The sequence below is a fragment of the Lynx rufus genome, unplaced genomic scaffold, assembly GCF_022079265.1.
Source record: "Lynx rufus isolate CCGP_SWC_20201006 ecotype Redwood Valley unplaced genomic scaffold, mLynRuf1.p SCAF_11, whole genome shotgun sequence".
Taxonomy (NCBI): domain Eukaryota; kingdom Metazoa; phylum Chordata; class Mammalia; order Carnivora; family Felidae; genus Lynx; species Lynx rufus.
In genome coordinates this window covers 51,340,345-51,346,409 of record NW_025814825.1, presented here as the reverse complement: position 1 = coordinate 51,346,409, position 6,065 = coordinate 51,340,345, and the positions used below count along the sequence as shown (strand labels likewise).

Sequence of the window (6,065 nt, the reverse complement as noted above, 5' to 3'; positions counted from 1 at the left end):
TTGTGGAAGGAGAACATTCGTAAAGTGCACAAGCCGCGAACACTCCCCTCGCTGAATTCTTGCTAATAGACACACCCATGTAACTACCATCCACATTAGGATAATAGGATATTATCAAAACCGCAGAAGCCATCCTCCTGCACCCTCCAAGTCAATGTCCCCGCAAAGTAGGGTTGCCAGATTTAGCAAATAAAAATAGTGCCTTGGACATGCTTACAGTAAGACATTAGTCTAAAGCTGGAATTCAAATCTTACCGGGTGGGCTGTATTTTATCTGGCAATCCCACCTCAAAAGCAATCAGTAGTTTGACTTACGATTCTAGATTAGTTTTGCCATTCATAGAAATGGAATCCTAGAGTGCGCAGTCTTTTGGTTCAGGCTTCTATTGTTTAACATGTGCATGAAATTCAACAGTGTAGCGGCAGCATTGGGCCCTCAGCCAGAGGCCCTCGGGTGGGCGGACACGGGCGGCCTCTTGGGGCACGCCATCCTGTGGGGGCTGCTGCATGGCCCGCGAGTCACGGCTCCAAGCCCACTCACACACTCCATCTTCAGGGGTCCTCCTGGACCCGGGAGCGAGCGGACCTTGGTGGCGGTGAAGCCACAGGGGTGCAGTGGTGGCTCATTGGGGATGTGATCCGGCGCTTTGAGAGGAGGACCTTCAAGCTGATGGGGATGAAGGTGCTTCAGGCAACCAGACAGAGACTTTGCCCAGCACTGCCATGACCTGCAGAAGAAGCCCTTCTACCCAGCCCTCATCAGCTATAGGAGCTCTGGCCCCATGGCGGTCATGGTCTGGGAAGACCCGAAAGGGGTCTGCTCTTCAAGGGCCATGACAGGACACATGGACTCAGCTGAGACTTCCCCCAGCACCACGGAGGAGGTGGGGACTTCAGCATCCACATCAGCAGACACATCATCCAGGCCAGCGACTCCATGGAAGGTGCCCAGAGGGAGACCCAGCTATGGTTCCAGAGCACTGAGCTGGCGGACTGGGCAGACAAAGGCCACTAGAGCAGGCTCTACCCAGCCTGAGCACTCGGGCTGCCCTCAGCCACCCCAGCAGCCCCCCAGGATCAACTACTTCTGTCCATAAGAACTTGAGCCCACACCCAAGGTCTGCCCATCTGTCCCAGACCACTTCCCTGTCCACCCCAGCCCAGAGGGGTTGAGCCACCAACTTCAAGTGACTTTTAATATCCCAAGCCACTTCAGACGGGACCAAATCCTTTCTGTACAAAACTGCCAGGCAACCTTTGGGGTGTCTCCAAAAGTGTGTAGTATGACCTTCCCTCCCCCAAAGGGGGGGCATTAAAATTTACTGTGTGGGGTGCCTGGGTGGCTCAGTCGGTTAAGCCTCTGACTTTAGCTCGGGTCATGATCTTACGGTTCGTGTGTTCGAGCCCCACATCGGGCTCTCTGCTGTCCATGCAGGGATCCTGTCCCCCTCTCTCTCTGCCCCTCCCCTGCTCTATCTCTCTCACTCTCAAATAAACATTTAAAAAAAGACTTTAAAAAAATTCACTGTGTTCTTCATGGGGGTGGATTGCTTATTACAGTTTGTGCCATCTCTGAGGCAGGGATGAGGACTTTACCCAAAGTTGTAAGAGTTTGAGAGTAGAAATAAAGCTTACCCTTTCATACACACACACACACACACACACACACACACACAACAATGTAACAGCAATTATTTTTCATTAATGTACAGCATTTTACTGTACACAATGGCAAACAAATTTATAATATATAATCAGTAAAAGTTTATTCATTGTATATTGTAAATATATACCTATACCTATACCTATACCTATACATATACATATACATATACATATACAATGAATATGAACTTCTAGGTTATTTTCAGCCAGGACAAGGATGGCTACTATAAATATTCTTGTACATGGTGTTTTCGTTAATATATGAATGCTTCTCAGGAGCCTGGGTGGCTCAGTCGGTTGAACGTCCAACTTCGGCTCAGGTCATGATCTCACAGTTCATGAGTTTGAGTCCCGTGTCGGGCTTTGTGCTGACAGCTCAGAGACTGGAGCCTGCTTCAGCTTCTGTGTCTCCCTCTCTCTCTTTCTGCCCCTTCCCTGCTCATGCTCTGTCTCTGTCTCTCAAAAATGAATAAATGTTAAAAAAATTAAAAAAAAATATATATATATATATGAATGCCTCTCTATTGGGTATACACCTAGGGGTAACATTTCTGTAACATCAGGGTCTACATGGGTTCGGCTTTAATAGCTAGTACCAAATTTCTCCAAAGTTGTTGAACCGATTCATTCAAGAATGCACTCGGGGCGCCTGGGTGGCGCAGTCGGTTAAGCGTCCGACTTCAGCCAGGTCACGATCTCGCGGTCCGTGAGTTCGAGCCCCGCGTCGGGCTCTGGGCTGATGGCTCGGAGCCTGGAGCCTGTTTCCGATTCTGTGTCTCCCTCTCTCTCTGCCCCTCCCCCGTTCATGCTCTGTCTCTCTCTGTCCCAAAAATAAATAAACGTTGAAAAAAAAAAATTAAAAAAAAAAAAAAAAAAAAAAGAATGCACAGAGAGATCCATTTTCATCACCTGGTATTGTCCATTTCCTCCCTTTTATGGTAAGGGTAAAGTGGTATCTCATTGTGGTGTTAATTTGTATTTCCCTAATAACTAATGATTTGGGGCATCTTTTCACATGCTTACTGTCATAAGATGCTTATTGAAGTCTATTGCCCATTTTAAAAAATGGTGTGTCTTCTTCTTATTGATTTGTAAGAATTCTTTACATATTCTAGATATAAGACCTTTGTCAGACATAGGTTTTGTAAATATCTTCTCCCTCTCTGTGGCTTGTCTTGCACTCTCATAATGGTACGTTTGGATGAACAGAAACTTTTAACCTATATGGTATTACTTTTGTGTGTGCTGTGTAAGAAATCTTGACCCCCAAGGGAGGTCATAAAGATATCTTCCTAGGGGCACCTGGGTGGCTCAGTTGGGTGAGCATCCGACTTCAGCTCAGGTCGTGATCTCATCGTTTGTGGGTTTAAGCCCCATGTCAGGCTCTGTGCTGACAGCTCAGAGCCTGGAGCCTAATTCAGATTCTGTGTCTCCCTGTGTCTCTGCCCCTGCTCTGCTCATGCTCTGTCTCTCTCTCTCTCTCTCAGAAATAAACATCAACAAAAATAAACATTAAAAAATAAATATTAAAAAATAATTTATATAAATAAATAAATAAATAACATATATCTTCCTATGTTACCTTTCCATTTGATTTTTCACATTCAGAGTTACTGGACCAATTTCTTTGTCTATCATATGTACAGTCCAATTAATTCAAAAATTATTTCCCAGCTTCATAATATTCCAGAATCTGTGTTCATATTTGTTAATATCATCATTAGATAGTTTCTTTCCATCCAATACGGAATTTCTAAGTATATTGCCATGTGCCAAGGCATTGTGTTTAATACTGAGAACTTAAACCTTGAACTGGGCATGGAGGTAATTTTCTCAGAGCTCCTAGCGTGTGGTCTGTCCACATCCACCTATGTCTCCTGCCTCCACCCACCGTGTCTCCATAGATTCCCTTTAGGGGCAAAGTCCACTTAGATTTGCCTGTAAGGCTTGTGCTCCAGTCTGGGCAGGAAGAGGACGAGCATGTTCACGAGCGGTAATCCTTTGCAGCGGTTCCAGCTGAAGGTTCAAAGAGAGAGCCTGAAACCTGGATCATTTGTGAGTTGTAGGTCCCTGTGCCAAGTAAGAGCCTGTATTCCAGCCAAGTCGGTGGCGGCAAAGATCCGTTGTCCAGTCGCTTGGAGTGGCTCGAAAATGCTTGGGGCGGCTGAAATGTCAGTAACAGGAGAAGTGATAAACTATGAATGACTTGTGGTACCTGATTGTATCGTAACTATTCTGCTTTGCTGGCCTCACTAGTTCTTTCCATCAATCGTCAATCACATAACTAACACCCAACTACTAATTCTTAGGCTCGGGAAGGTGGTCGGTTAGGAAATAGCAACCTCCACCTCAATTCCAGTGTCCGTCCTTTGGAGACTTTTTGGTGCTGTTCCAGAACATAAACTTTTAACATAAACAAACCCGACCTACTACCCTTGGATCTTGGGCTCCTTAGATTTTAGGACTCTCTTTGGGGCTTAGGGCTCATTATCTGGTTCTTCCTAGCCCCTGGCCACCTCAAATTTGAACACCCCACCCACCCCAGGGAGCCCCAGACTCCAAAATTGACCACCGACATTGATGGCTCTTGTCCCAGACGAGCTGACCAAAACTTCTGCAAGAGATGGGGTCTAGACATGGTGGGAGAAGGGTGCTTCCTCTTCCATTTTCCTGCTCTATATTCCCTCTAGTTTCCTCCACCAGCCACTCCCCAATCCCTCCAGTGAAGGCTGAGATATTCTGGATGGTGCCTTCCTACTTAGGACTCCCTTAGCCAAAGAGCTCTACCTGGGTGGCAGATAGCCCTTTCCTAAATAGAGGGAGGATTACAAGGGTAGGGGGTCAGAGCCACAGAATTGAAATGCAAATGTAGGTTCTTAACTCTTAATGTAGTTTTTAAAAGTAAGGAAAGAATGAGAAAGATTTTTCTGAGAACACATGAAAATGGGGCACCTGGCTGGGTCAGTCCGTAAAGTATGCCACCGTTGATCTTGGAGTGGTGAGTTCAAGCCCCCCCCCCCCCCCCCCCCCGTTGAGGGTAGAGATTACTTTTAAACAATGTTTGTGCCCATTGGCGATGGTTAAAAGTTGAATAAAGATAAACAAACAAACAAACAAACATGAAAATGTACCAAGAATCTCCGATGGCATTGGTGTATGTTTTTGACTTGAGGGTGGGACAGCGAGGTAAGCTTCTGTGATGACCAGGCCAGAGGCAGAAAGGAACCTTTACAAGACCTGGCAGCCGAGGGGCGCAAGACCACAGGAGCAAACAGAAGGAGCCTGGAGGAAGATCACAGGCCAGTGCGAGGCCTGACCATGAGTGGGTCAGAGAAGCAGCCCAATCCCTGCTGCAGGACAAATACAGGCATTTAAAGGGAACTAGGGCTTGTATGAGCAGCACTGTATGAGCAGTACTGGGAGAAGACTGCGTCAACTGTGTTCTACACTCCAAAGTTAGAGGCTCCCACTGGGAGCTTAACAGGAAAGACCTGACTCCTTCAGAGACAAAGGACTCAGGAGAGCCGAGTCCTATGATCACCGCGCATAGAAGGTGCTGGAAACAAAGGGGATTATTTTCTCCATACCTGAGCCCAGGGGCCCTTGACAACCCCAGGCTCTATTTAACCCTGCTCTACTTAATTTCCTCAAGAGAAAGTGCCCTCACTGTGGACTCAAGCTCGCTTTCTCTGGAAGCCGCTGGAGGTGACATTTGTTAAGGAACTGTTTCCTCTGTCACAGGAATGGCTGTTAGGAGGAAACCAAAGGGTTGAGATCTGTTCTGGAGAGCAAGTCAAGGAGGTGGAATGTGCACATCCCATGTGTCCTCCTGAAGAAGCATGTTACTTATTCCCAGGGCTCAGGCCTTTGTTATTACTAATATTCTTATTATAATACCCTGGGGCCGTCAACCCCACTGAAGAAAGGAAGAGGAAGCAGGTGAGTGCCATTTTGGAGACATAGCTCTGCACTCTGAACTGAGTCTCTTACCCCAGGTTGATCCCAACGGCTCTCCGAGGGTTCCTGATGTGGACGTAACTCAGGGGTTTGTGAACTTCGAGGAACACCTTGCATCTTTATTTTTACTGAGCTCTCACTGAAATTCAGCATTTCCTCCTATTCCCAATGTGGGCAACAAACTAATAGTAGTAGCAGCAACTGTGACCTTTTTTTTTTTTTTTTTTTTAAATTTTTTTTTTTCAACGTTTATTTATTTTTGGGACAGAGAGAGACAGAGCATGAACGGGGGAGGGGCAGAGAGAGAGGGAGACACAGAATCAGAAACAGGCTCCAGGCTCCGAGCCATCAGCCCAGAGCCTGACGCGGGGCTCGAACTCACAGACCGCGAGATCGTGACCTGGCTGAAGTCGGACGCTTAACTGACTGCGCCACCCAGGCGC

General features: G+C 46.8%; 1 pseudogene; it reads left to right on the top strand.

Moving 5' to 3' along the window:
- Positions 1–395: 395 nt before the first annotated feature.
- On the top strand, positions 396–1,015 carry LOC124506377 (nucleoside diphosphate kinase, mitochondrial-like; annotated as a pseudogene).
- Positions 1,016–6,065: the final 5,050 nt, after the last annotated feature.